This window comes from Triticum aestivum, chromosome 4B (genome assembly GCF_018294505.1).
Source record: "Triticum aestivum cultivar Chinese Spring chromosome 4B, IWGSC CS RefSeq v2.1, whole genome shotgun sequence".
In the NCBI taxonomy this organism is placed as follows: Eukaryota; Viridiplantae; Streptophyta; class Magnoliopsida; order Poales; family Poaceae; genus Triticum; species Triticum aestivum.
Genome location: NC_057804.1, coordinates 551,318,132 through 551,331,745, shown reverse-complemented (window position 1 = coordinate 551,331,745; position 13,614 = coordinate 551,318,132).

Sequence of the window (13,614 nt, the reverse complement as noted above, 5' to 3'; positions counted from 1 at the left end):
ACACCCCTCTCCAGATTTGCAAATAAGGCCTTCCCTCATTCATCCTTTTCTCCCACAAGATAAACTACTCATACAAATGCATCTTGATGCGTGCAACGCATGGACGTCTTGCTAGTTCTAAAAAACTTTCCATCATTTGCCAAACTACTGGTTGCAGATGAAATACCTACCCAAGCACATCGTGATACAGGAGCGATGCACAATTACAAGGTGATATTTTGTTGGACAATGGAGGCTATAACCAATTACTTTTACGGGAACAATAGCACCCAGGAAATTTGAAGGGTAGTTATGAACAAAATAGGAACTGCACATGTACTGCGAAGTGATTCAAGACACACATTACCAATCGAGAAGGAGAACGATGGTCGCGGCAGCCTCTGTGAGTCATGGTCGGCAATGGGAGTCAGTTCATTGTCCACGACGGTGGTGCTTCTGCGCTCGGCTTCGGCTTCCGGGAAGCATATCCGAGACCGTGGAAGACGGTGTTGGGGAAGAGGCTCCGTGTATGACAACGACGGTGGACCGACTCCAGTGCAGCGTATGAGGTCGTCGATGAGGCAGATGCGCTGCGGTGGACGAGTGCGTCGATGTAGAAGGGGAGGAGCACGAAGGCTGCGGTGCCATGGAGAAGTCTATTTTTTAGTGGGGATAGAAAATGGGGAGTATTCAGGTATACTACTCTAGGTGCCGGGGTGGGGTTGGCTGGGTAGGGTGAACCTGAAGTTACGAAAACAGCCCCCTACCAAGCGTCATCCGTAGGCCTGTTCTGAAGGCTATGATGGTAACTTCCCACTGCTCGAATCAGGGTCACGGGAGATTTTCCCGCCAACCTCAAAATTTTGTGACACTGAACTCCCCGTGTGGCGTGTTGGGTGATTCGGCTAAGCAACTAGCGAGTAGTACTAGTAAACTATGCATATTAGGTTTGACCAAAGTCAAACTTCCTAAAGTTTGACCAAGTTTATAGAAAAATATAAACATTTACGATAAAAAAATATGTATGATGTGAAAGTACATTCAATAATGAATCTAATGGTATTTATTTGTTATTCTATATGTTAATATTTTTTGTTATAAACTTTCTGAGAGTTTACAAAACATGACTTTGACCAATGCTAATACGCAGACTTAAATAAAAACGGAGGGAGTACACACTTGTTTCCTTAGTTTTTAGTGAAGTAATCATTTGTTTAAATTGTGAAATAAATATATTAGGCTACTGACTTAGAATGTAATGGTCTATACAATTCAATAGTTACAATCATTGACGAATTCCAAGATGTATACGAGGTCTATAGTACTTCACAACATGCTCAAACTCACATAATCCCAGTCAAATGAGAATGTAAATGCATTTCATAGTTATTACTTTGTAGGATGCAACAAAACCAACCATAAGTCTACATCAGCCATTATAAAAGCAACATTTTGAACATATCCCAATGTGTGAATGAAACGTGCAGAGAGAGCTTGCGAAGATGGAGCAGATAGGGCGGGAAAGATTGTATGTATGTGGAAGAGAAGTAGGAGACAAACCTAACGAGATAGAGAGAGAGAGATGGAGAGAGAAATAGAGAGGAAGAAGTTAGGTCTGTGAGAAAGATGGAGACATGTAATATACGTGAGATGCATGTGCATCCAGATTCTGTACACGTGGAAGGATAAGAGACAACAGGTTCGATGAGAGAGCTAGAAAAACATGGACGAGATGGGAAGGATCTGTGGGTTGAGGGATTGATAATTTTGTGCGGGGGAGAGAGGGATTGGTAATTTTGTGCGAGAGAGAGGGTGGGGGAGGTTTCAGTCAGCCATCATCACATCATCCTGCTTCCAAATGGCCCCGCATTCTCTAGCACGGTGTGGTCGCCGTCTTCGGTGTCCTCGATGCCCTCTTAGAAGATTTAGGTGTTGTGCATGTTGGGGTGCAGAGAAGCACAAGCGAGAGTGCTCTCCATATAACCTTGGATGGGGATGAATTGTGTGCTCGGGGGAGGGGGTGTGTGTGATGTGCTGTGTGTGTGTGTGTGTGTGTGTGTGTGTGAGTGTGAGAGAGAGAGAGAGAGAGATATTGAGAGAAAACAAACCTAAGGAGAGAAATGTGTGTGTATGTAACGGAAAGCTACATGCTAAACAGGGTATTCACGAAGAGATTGTGCGGGCCTTGAGGTGGGCAGGGGCCGGGTGAGGGTGTCAATATGTGCGTGTTGATGCATGTGTTACATGCGATCGTGTGAGGGACGGACGAATCGAGAGAGATGGTTGTTTGTGTTACGGATGCTCCTCTCTCTCTCTCTCTCACACACACACACACACACAAGTAAAATAGAAGACCGTTCTCTCATGTATACACAACGTATCGGCATCTGTCTATGTATCACTCATGCATGATCATTTGCACATTCACACCTCTCTATGTCTCTATCACACGCACACCATCTCCACATTGCCCTTCCGCCACAACACACATATGGACACATACACACGTTCTCTCTCAGTCACACACACAAAATCAGTATTAAAAAAACTAGGGGCACCTAAAACGTCCAAATCCAAATAAACACGAACTGGAGCTAAATTCAAATATATGGAAATATTGTAGTGTCAAGAACTTTTCTAGGAAAAAAAGTTGAGTAATATTCGGGGATTGTTTTCACACACACAAAAAGGTTCGGTGGATGTCTTTCACCCGCTTGCACAGGATTTCGTATCGTGGCTATCGTAACTAATAAAAGTGTTGCCTAAGTCTATTTACGTGTACTAGTACGGTTTTCTTTTAAGTTTGACCAACCCTATATAAAACTAAAGTAAGCTCCCATAGGCGCACTCATCAATATGCCGCCGTTGTCGTTGCGCATGTCGGCACCCGCCTGCTCGGGCCAACAATTTCTCTCCCATCACCGCTGTGTCGCCGCCATCTCTGTGGCATGAAGCCGAAGGCTCGCCCGCTCATGTCGTCTGCAGTCCCTCCTCGTGATGCCGCAGTGCTGCCAAGCACGCGAGCAGATGGTGGAGCCGCGTCCATGCATGCAGCATACGAAGAGGAGGACGAGCGCGTGCTCCGGCACGCTGGTGAGGAGGAACTAGCGTGTCATTGTTGTCTCCACCCGCATGGAGGAGGCGCGCATGGTGGCTGTCGCGGCGGAAGCCAGTTGCGCAGGCGTCGAGCCCGCAAACTGGGTGCAGACGTGAATCTACCTTCGAGAACTTGAATGCCACATGGATCCTGCAATCTGAAGGAGCAGTTTGGGTCAGTCGACTATTGTGAGCCGTTTGATGCAACATGGATGGCTAGAAGGGCTTCTTAAACCTCCGAAATTGATGGACGTTTCATCTTCTCAGCCCGCCACACGCCTAACCGCCTACCGCCGCCGCCCTGCCCTCCCCTAGACCGCCTGCCACCGCCATGCTCCCCTAACCCCCGCCGTCCGTTTAACCCCGGGCACGATCAATTTTTTCCGGCGAACTGCATTCCACACCCAACACTCATAAGATAGATGATGGGCACCCTGCCACCCTAATATAGATATCGGGGTAGCTTCTCTGCCGTCTTCTTCCTTCGCTCTATGGAACTTCTTTCACAAATCGACTCACCCAAATTATACTACTAGTACAAATGTATTAAGTACAGTAGGAACACAAAGATACAAGTAGTAGTACCAACTGCAAGAAGAACAGTAGTAAGACATAGTACTAGTACTACTGTACGTACTAAAGAGTTCAAATAACGAGAAAGAACATAAACATAGTTCTGCTGGGGCCTCAGCACAACACACCCTTGAAAATAAACTAAGCAACTAGTCCGCTTGACACTGCAGTAGAACTAGCATGAGTGAAGACACTGCCACCTACTCGTAGTCCGAGTCCACGTCCTCGACTTCGTCCTCGTCCCTCTTCCTCTTCCTCTTTGTCGATGCTTCTTTGCTTGAACCGGACACTGGGCTCTGCTTCTTCATCCAACCCTTGTAGATATTTAAACAAAGGTAGGCATCCATTGATGCGTACAGGATGTGATCTTCATCAAATGTCTTCGACTCCCATGCATGATGAAACTCGTGATGAGATTTCTTCAGTTTAGTGTATGAAGGATCAATCATGGTTGCTGCCAAGGTTAGCATTGGAGGCTGAGAGGAGGACACCAGGCTTGCCTTCTGGAGATCGAAGGGCTGGCCTACAACGAGGCCTATCCAACGCAGGACATCCCTGTCATTCCTAAAGTCTACAGTAACGAATTTCACTCTTTCGTCCTTGAGGAAGTTCTTAAAATCCTGGCACTCAACGTCGGCATGGCATATGTGGTAGACCAAGTACACGTTATGTACGCAAACCTGGATCACGGCAGGCTTCTTCTTCTCTTCCTCCTTTAGAATCTTCTCTCTTTCCAGGATTGTGGTGTACTCAACATCTAGCCCAGTGACCCACTCATCCGTTGAACTGTTGAACATGCGTAGGAAGTGAGCAAGGCATGCTTTCACCGTCACAGATCCACGTGTGTAGATGACGATGAACTCATCATCGGTGATGGCTCTAACCTGGTACTCAGTGGCGACCATGGAGATTTTTTGGGAGGCCATGTATTTTGGAGGAGGGTTAGGAGAAGTTGAACTGGTGTACCCCGCAAAAAAAAGTTGAAGTGGTGTAATGTGAAAGAACGGGACGACTGGGAATGAACTGTTGTAAGGTAGAAGACAGGGACGAGTAGGGCATGCAAACAACATGGGGTTGCTGGCTTGCCCGGTGGATAAACGCTGCAACCCCCAAAGAGTTCTCAAGAACCATGCGGGACCCACAAGATGTCCTGTCTACTAGACCCATATCGATCCAGGATGGCTCCCACCCCCCGCCCCCTCCTAAACCCTAGCCCACCCACCACCGGCGACCTCCATATCCCTCTGTGGGTTTTTGTTTTAGATCCGGCCATCCCATCCGGTGTGTTCTCCTCTTTCTCCTGGTTGTCATCTCCATGGCTATTCACGCGGCCATCTCTCTGGGCTTGGATTTCTCCCCTGGGATTGATATGGCAAAGGCGATCTGGCATTCTCTTCATCGCAAGGTGCATCCCTCGGATAGATCTGGCTATTTCATCATGGTGGTGTCTTTTGCACGCCACAACTTTTGGCTTGATGAGGAGAACATGGCTTTGGCACTGGAATCTGCGATTGGAGGATATTGTTCTTCTCTCAAGGTATCTTGTCTGCGTGATCAGGTTTTTGTCGTTAATGTTTCTTGCAAAGAAGTGGGGTTTTTAATCTTGCATCAGGGCTCTTTTGTTTGCCTGCAATTCAAATGCTATTTTCATCTTTGGGGCCATGGTGGCCCAGATTGGGAGAAAGAGTTTCGTCTTTGGCAAGTTGAATGCAAGGAGGAATGGACTCTGGTCAGCCGCTCTAAGCGTCGAGCACGCCTGGGTCTCGATGCCATGAAACATGCACCGGCCAAATCCTCTTTGCAATCATATACTCATGACGTAAAAATATCCCTATGTTTTGCCACCTTTCTGAATTATGATGCTTGCAAGGGTTATTGTTATCCGGTCTCTGTCGAGGAAATCAATATTGTTACTCAAGATGCTGGTTACTCAATTGATCCTCAAGAGTGTGTTGAACTCCAGCGGGTCGATTTACTCTCGCCGCCGGCGCCTCCGCCGGCCACCTCGCCATTGAGGGTTTTGCACTCTCTGGATGTCACGTTTGGATCGATATCCCCCCATGATCTTCTCCCGGAGTTTTCGGGGTCAGGTACGTCGCCTGGTTTAATTTTCTCCCATGCAAGTCATGTTGGGCCTGAGTCCACCTCATAGCCCAACACGTTGGGATCGGCCTAGAATCTATTGGAGCTTTCGTATGATGATTCTGACCAGGTAAAAGATTTATTTAACTGCATGCTAGGGTTGGATATGTCTGAGGAATCCCCTCCCAAATCTCCAATTGAGTTAGTTCGTGACCTGCAAGGTCTTGACCTTGTCGTGGAAGAGATGGCTGCCAGGTTTTGGGATTGTTCTAAATGCCTGGGCATGGGGCATAGTTTGGATTGTTGCACAAATAAGGTTAGATGCCGCAAATGCTTCCGGTCCGGTCACGTTAAAAAAGATTGTACCCGGTCTCCCCCAAATATTAAACTTTGGGTTCCCAAAACCAGAGCAACTAGCATTGAGCCTCGCGCCTTCAACAAGAACCTTGACGCTTCGACCTCCACCGCCCCCTCTACCAACTCTGATAGAGCCCCACAAAAATCTCCAGCCCCCTCCGCTTCCCCAACAATACCACCATCGACATCGCTGCCATGTAGCCCATCGCCAAGTAGCACACCACTTCTAGCTCCATCGCCGCCTCCACCCATGGCAGTTTATGAGCTTGATCCTCGGTGCTTCCTCCCGGCGGGCCACGACATCGTAGATGGTGGGCCTTTCCGCGTCCCGAGGACTTTCTACACGCCGGCGCAAGCTCCTCCACGGTGCCATGAATATTTCATGGTTGGCATCATGGAGCCTCCTCCGCCTCCCGAGGATGTGGCTATTTGTCGGCAGCAGGTCCATGCTTTCATCACCAACCATCTTGAGCTTCCGGTACGATCTACCCAAACTTGGTTCCAGGGAGTAGGTCTGTATGAGATGCAGGATCCTGTCATCAGTGCTGCTCTGGTTTCTCATCCACCTTGGCCGCTTGTTCTAGATCAACATGGCAATGAGTTATTTCTCAGATTCATTAGGCATGATGATGGAGAGGGTTTTCATGCTTTGCAAGGGCATAGAATTGGTTGGCTGATGTTTGTTGGAGTGCCCTTGGATAATCGCAATGAAGTCAATCTAGCTGAGGTCGTAGGAACTTTTGGTCAGTTTCATTATTGGAATCATCAGGATGACAGGCTTGTAAGATCTCTCGTTTATGCCTCTTTCCCTGACAATCAGCTAGTCCCACGTGATGTGGTCTTCGGTCAGTTTGTGAATATTGGTGGCGTTGTGGTTTCTTGGACTGCTTCTGTTTCTATTCTGACTATTGATTTTGCTGAGCAATTACCACCTGATGAGGATGTTATGCCCTTTGATGGAAATCCGCATCCAACGCCAAGAGAACTGCAACCTCTTGAAAAAATTTGGGTTCTGCCACCGTATCCTGCTCTAGAGTGGAATGATGTCCCCCAACCAGCGGTACCAGAGGAGCAACCATAGCCTAATCCACAAGATTTACATGGTTGGGGACCTGATAACAATGAGGATGAGGTTCAGCAAGTGCAACCGCAGGTGCAGGAGGCTAACTCTATGGTTTTAAACCCTTCTGTGGGTTCTAATGAGTCAGGTGATCACTACAAAAAAAATACACTTCCGTGATGATACGTGTTTGTCACAGTAGGTCGCATTTTTTGTCATGCATGTACATCCATGACGATTTTATGACAGAATCAAGATAGTCATACCTGTGATGTCATAGAAGTGTTCCATGACATTACCAAAATTATCATCACAGACGTGTCCACTTCCATGACGATAAATCGCGCGTCACAGAAGTGCTTTCGTCAAGGGTGACCGACACATGGCATCCACCGTAACGGAACGTCGTTAAGCTATCGGGTCCGGTTTTGGATCCGATAACCCGTTAACAGCCCAGACCAATGGGGATTTTCCACGTGTAAAATCATCAATGGCCGAAGGAAACACGTGTTGCCTCACCGTTGGGACAGATGTCATCCACTCATTGGACAGGAGGCGCCTATGATAGGTCGACATGTGGCACGGCCCACTAGTGGCCCATTCCGATGAAAAAGGTCGACCCAGTAAAATTTAGTAGGCTGGCCCATATAAGGCCTACTTGTGTTAGGTCCATTTAAGCCCACGGCCCATACGAGATGTGCCAATTCGGCCCGTTAACGGCCCGTTAAATTTTTGACACCATTGCTGCCCATCGTCAGTTCGAGCCCGTTAACAGCCCGCTATATATATGGGATCAATATCGGCCTGATGAGATTTTGGCCTGTTAACGACCCATTCAATGGATGGGCCAATTTTCAGGATGTACATCTTTCGGCCTTTTAGCGACCCATTTAAATATTGGGCTAATTTCTGGCCCGGTGTGTCTTTCAGCCTGTTGACGGCCCATAAATCTGATGGGCCATTTGTAGTCGGACCTGAGTTTCGGCCTTTTAGTGGTCCATTTAAGTGTTGGGCCAATTTCCGGCCCGGTGTCACTTTCAGCCTGCTGACGGCCCATAAATCAGTTGGGCCATTTGTAGTTGGACCTGAGTTTTGGCCTTTTAGCGACACATTTAAGTGTTGGGCCAAGTCCCGGACCTGTGTGCCTTTCGGCCTGTTAACGGACCATAAATGAGTTGGGCCATTTGTAGTTGGACCTTAGTTTTGGCCTTTTAATGGACCATGCCCTTCATGGTCCAATACCAGCACGGTTTCTCTTTCGTCCTGCTAAAGCCCCACAACACAGTTGGGCCATTTACAATATGACTTGACTTTCGGCCTTTTAGCGGCCCATGCTCTTCATGGTCCAGTACAAGCCCGCTGTCTCTTTCGGCCTGCTAAAGGCCTATAGTATAGTTGGGCCATATGTAGCCCAAACTTAGTAACGGCCTGTTAACGGCCCGTGAAATAAATTGGGCCCACCTGTTGCCCGCTTCGATGTCAGCCTATTAACGACCTGGGAGGTAAGAGGGCCGACCATTAACTTTCGGCCTAGTAACGGCCCATTAACTTAATGGGCCCACTAAAGTTCGTACATGTCTTTAGGCCAAATTAGATAATTTGATCCCATTACGACGAGCAATTATGCACAGGACCAAAACCGATCAAGCAAAGGTACGGCATACAGGGAATAACATTGCACATCCAGCATATATTACAGGAAATTACATCCACTGGGCAATCAAAGATTGATGCCAGTGCAAATAAATGAGCAGAACCTAACCATCTACAACGTCACAATCTGCAACCCCAGCACAGATGACACCCATAAGCATGTGGGCAAGTTCTTGCTGCTTTGCTACACTGTCTCTGAAAACATTGATCAGTTGTTGTGTCGCACGACTCTGCACCTCTAATTCATCCACCATTTCCATCATTGCTTCAACCATTAATTGGTTCACAAACATACATTTATTCCATTGCATTTGAGACACAGGATACTGAACATGTTCAGATGGCGATTTTGGCAGGCTTGTATTATTGATAGTGGAGAGTGTCTCGACCACTGCATCATAACATAAATTAGGACGGGAACCAAACACATTAATCATGAGTTATTGCCATATTACCTGGCCTAGATTTACTGGAAAGAAACAATGGGGCTGCCTTGCTGTTTTTAGAGTTTGTCTTCTTATCTTCAGTAGCCTGCACAAAATTAACACACTAGCATTGCTATCATTGGCCAAGTCAGATAATAGGAAAGCAACATTGACACAATGAACGTTTGGGCAACTAGCCTACACCAAATTAACACAATATGGCACAGCTATCATCAGCCAGGTAAGGTAATACGAAAGCAACATTGACACAATGAATGAATGGGCAACCAGAGAAGCACTACAATTCAGTAATGTGTGTGATATGAGATAGTACATTCATGCAACTCAGTATGCAAAACTACTAGGCAGTTTTCCTTACAAAAATCAACATTGGCACCTTTAACATTTTGCTACAACTAATTTTAGATAAGATAAAGGTTAGATTCACGCTGATTAACAAAATACATGCTGATGTAAAAATATAGTGATATACAACAGGTACTTACATCAGCAATTGAGCACACAGAATTCCCGCAAGATATTTTCCTCGAATACGATCCCAATGGAGGAAGTCTTCTATCGTTTAACCTTATTTTCTAAAAGAGAGATGGGTAAGAAACATGTAGAAAATATGATCAGAATGCTATAAAATTTCATGATGCAAGGATACGCACACGCTTCTTAGAATGGAGTTGACATTCTTTTGCTGGACTGGAGCGGACTAGTCTTTGTCCACTAGAATCTGCTTATTATCAGTGGGAGTTGGGTTTCTCTGTGCTGGAGCAGTATCTATGAAAAATGGAGTTGGTTTATTATCTTCTGGCATTTGGATCTTTTGCAAAGACCTAGTTTGTAACCCTTCAGATTCTAACATAGCCGTCTTCCCCTTGCATGCCTTATATAGAAGAATGGTGATTCAGTTATAAAACATGCTATAGCAGAGATGGAATAGGTACTGAAGAATAGAAAGGCATGACATATTGACATGTATTCCCTCCATCCGGAAATAAATGGATGGGTCTAGGCGTATTTCAGTTCTAGATACATCCAGTTTTATCCATTTCTATGACATGTAATCCAGACGGATGGAGTATGATGTAAGAGCTAGGGATACGACAGGACAACACAGTAAAAAAAACACTGAACACCCCACTACAGAACCAAAGTATTCAAACCCACTGATATGAGGTAGTACATTCATGTAGCTCAGGATGCAAAACTACCAGGCAGTTTTCCTTACAAAAATCAACATTGTGGCCTTTAATCATACATTTTGCTACAACTAAATTTAGATCAGATAAAGGTTGGATTCACGCCGATTAACAAAATACATGCTGATGTAAAAATATAGTGATATACAGCAGGTACTTAGATCTACATTGGAGCACAGGGAATTCCTGCAAGAATCTTTCCTCATAAATGATACCATTGCAGAAATTCTTCTATCTGTTAAGCTTATTATCTAAAAGAGAGATGGGTAAGAAACAAGTAGAAAATATGATCAACATGCTATAAAATTTCATGATGCAAGGATACGCACACGCTTCTTAGAATGGAGTTGACATATTTTTGCTGGACTGGAGCAGACTAGTTCTTTGGCCACTGGAATCTGCTTATTATCAGTAGGAGTTGGGTTTCTCTGTGGTGGAGCAGTATCTATAAAAACTAGAGTTGGTTTATTATCTCCTGGCATTTGGATCTTTTGCAAAGGCCTTGTTTGTAACCCTTCAGATTCTAACATAGTCGTCTTCCACTTGCATGCCTTGTATAGAAGAATGGTGCTTTAATTATAAAACATGCGACAGCAGAGAGATGGAATAGGTACTGAAGAATAGAAAGGCATGACATATTGACATGTATTCCTTCCATCCAGAAAAAAATGGATGGGTCTAGGCGTATTTCAGTTCTAGATACATCCTTTTTTATCCATTTTGGCAAGATGTAATTTGGACGGAGGGAGTATGGTGTAAGAGCTAGGGATACGACAGGACAACACAGCAAAAAAACACTAGTTGAATGTAAAACTGTATGCTAGCGGAATACGTACAAAAATAACTAAGGCAACATACACGTGTATGATTGGGAAAACTAAGATGGCATTGCAACAGAGCACTAGAACAACACTTCAATGTAAAAAACATGGTATGGTAGACAGATGAAGTACATACTGATGAATAACATTGCATAAGATATTCAGAAGCATGATGTCCAAATTAAGACAATGGCATTGCGATAGAGTAGAATGATAGTACTTGAATTTGAAAACATGTTATCATGAATGGAATAGGTACTGAAAAACAGGAAGGCATGACATATTTACATGAATGATCAGCATGCTAAGCACATGGCATTGCAACAGAGTAGATACACTCTAGGACATTATATGCATGTTGTACCCATATCACATGCCAAGTTAGAGCAAGGACCTTGTGGGGTGAAGAGGATTCATCATCTTTCTGCAAGTCTTCTTAAGAACTGCCTTTACATGTTCCATCATATTGGGTATCATTGACATCAAGTTTATTGGCCTTTACATTGCTCCATGAGGTTCTTGTGGATATATCAGTGTGTACAATTATATCTGACATGCATGGAAGACAACTAGTAGTTAGATTTATGTAATGAGTGCATGTAGGAGACGACATAAATAGTAGGACTGGGGTTAACTAGCAGCAACAGGTCTCATAAACTAAAGGGAGAACACAGATGAAAGCTACAGAATATGTATCGTTTGTACTCGAGATTAACTAGATGGCACACAAAAGTATTAAAGAACAACATAGGTAATACTAGAAGTGGTATAATACTATAATCACCCGCCTGTGGGATAGCATTGGCTGATGGATGATAACTATGGAACAACGTTACCTAAAGAACAAGTATCTTAGCTGAACTATGGAACAACGCTAACTCCTAAGCAAGACCCGTAAGAGATCAGCATGAATATACAGTGAAATGTCATGATCTATTTTCCATGCTTAGATGAATAACAAAGCCATAAATGTTGCACACAAGTAAGATGAGGGTACAACCTATCTGGCTGTCATCGATAGGAGTGAGCATCATGTGCTGACTTGTCGATGGCCCTGCAGTTGTTGCAGTTGTCCATGTCGGGCACGCGCATTCGATGCAGGGAACTGTTGAGTGGGGACTATAGCTCCCTTCTGGTGTATGCTTTCCTTGTTGGAGCAGCTGCGGTGCGTCGGAAGACGGTGTGTCTGAAGATGCAGATAACGCATAGTGTTAAGAACGACATATCTCTTTGATCTGAAGAAATACACTAAGAGATCAACAGCAAGGTACGAGAGTGGTCACATGTCTATTGACTGAAGACTAAATTGGGGTCACACGATTTTATTTTATTTTGGTACTGCCCGATCTACGCCGGATTGCTTGATGACCGTCTTGTGCCTCCCGGCTGACACTGTTCGGAATCTTCCCCGAAGAGCCAGCGACCAACGGCAGAGCAGCCTGCCTCCGCCGTCCGTGGCGCCGGCCAAAACCCCGCTCCCCGCCCCACCGCACTGCCATGGTTGCGCCGCCCCCGGGCCAATCCACAAAGACTCCCCGTCATCCAGATCCGGCGGCGGCAGTACCTTCAACCCACGCAACTCTAAAAGATAGCCATCTAAGCATTGCTTCCGCGGCGAACTTGCGGCCCCACACCCTTACGTTAGACACCAGCCAACCGGCAGCCTAGGAGCTCCGCCGCCTCGAGGGGTTCTGCTTCCCATTGGGAATTGATTGGCCCAGAATAAAAATTCAGACAACTGACGCCTAAATAAAGTGATTTGAGATGAGGGTGCGAACTATCTGGCGGCATGGTGAAGTAGGCAAGTCCAGCTGCCGAGTCGGTGAGGCCGGCATGGTTGCGGTGGCGACCGGCGGCAGGGAAAGAGCGATGTCGCGACGGTCGACGGCTATGGGGAAGCAGCACCAGGACTCTGGACGGATCCGAAGTTGGAGCCGCTTCGGCGCCGTGAACAATGGCGGGGGTGAATCGGCTCCGATACGGTTCACGAGGCCGTCATCGAGGCAGCACCAGCAGCACGGAGTAAGAGGCACACGACCCAATGCACGACGGCTAATGGACATGGTCTCCGACATTAGGGAGGAGGGCGGCTATGAAATTGGTGCGGTGGGGGGGTGCCATGGAGGTGGGGCTGAGATTTCACGGCTTGGGAGAAGGGAGCTTCCCGGGGAGAAGGTGATTTGGCGCCCACGAGGTATGAATGGGGGCGGGCTGGGGGGGGGCGATTGGGAGGGGAGTGGAACCATGTCTTACGGACGCATTGTTCTGAAATGTGAGGGGGAGTTACAGTTCTACCCTTGCCTATAGGCTTCTCGGCTTGGGTCTGTGTACTGAGGGTCGGGGATATTAGAGTAACT